The sequence below is a fragment of the Penaeus monodon genome, chromosome 27, assembly GCF_015228065.2.
Source record: "Penaeus monodon isolate SGIC_2016 chromosome 27, NSTDA_Pmon_1, whole genome shotgun sequence".
Lineage (NCBI taxonomy): Eukaryota > Metazoa > Arthropoda > Malacostraca > Decapoda > Penaeidae > Penaeus > Penaeus monodon.
In genome coordinates this window covers 18,808,443-18,809,234 of record NC_051412.1, presented here as the reverse complement: position 1 = coordinate 18,809,234, position 792 = coordinate 18,808,443, and the positions used below count along the sequence as shown (strand labels likewise).

Here is a 792-nt window from a genome sequence, read left to right as displayed (position 1 = left end):
CAATACAATTTACTTTTCTATGGTCTCCATAATATTCATATCTAATTTTCCTCCCCCCCCCCAAACATTTTTTTTCCACAAAAGGACGCAAGGGGTGTTCGGTTAGCTCTCCTGAGGGTCCTGGTTTCTGGCCATGCCGATACCCAGGAGATTCCAGTTCTCTGTTCAAGTCTTTATAATTGTCATCACTCCAGTTTTCATAGCCATGGCTGAGTTTCAGATTCATGTAGGCTAGTGTTTTCACTTCATAAGTAAGATAATAGGGCCTTTTTCAATAAAGATCTGAAAAATCGAAAAAAAAGTGTTGGGTTTTATTTACCAATGAAATTCCTGCTTCGGAAGTTATTGAACTGTAAGAACCTATGATGTGGTACTCGGGCAGTTCTCTCTTTTTTTCAATTCAAAGTCTATAACTCGACTCCGTCAAATCTCAGGAAAGGACAAACCGGGAACTCAAACCAGACTAGAGTATTCAGATTCTCAAGGGCTCTTTTATTCTAATCAGCTGATGCTACTTGTGTTTACATATGTTTTTGATTCCAAAATATGTGACGTATTTTTATTGAAATACTAAAGTTTGCAGATATTTTAGATTTCGAAATGTATGAAGTATGTTTTCATAGAAATTTGCTGCATCCCCCCCCCCCCTTTAAAGTGACTCTGCGAATCTGAATGCTCTAGAGAACGGGGTGAAGTGCGGTTTTCTTTCCAGAGTTGGAAAGGAATGAAAATGAAAAATAACCTCCAATATATTACGGAACAAAATGCACCCTTGGGGTGGCTTGTAAAGTG

At 38.4% G+C, this 792-nt stretch overlaps 1 protein-coding gene across 1 annotated transcript in view; it reads left to right on the top strand.

The window, feature by feature from the left end:
- Positions 1-301, top strand: part of LOC119590653 (inner centromere protein A-like) — a gene marked incomplete in the record, with an annotated part of 50,715 nt that extends 50,414 nt beyond the window's left edge. The window contains 1 exon segment of the mRNA XM_037939328.1: positions 1-301.
- Between the last annotated feature and the right edge of the window lie 491 nt (positions 302-792).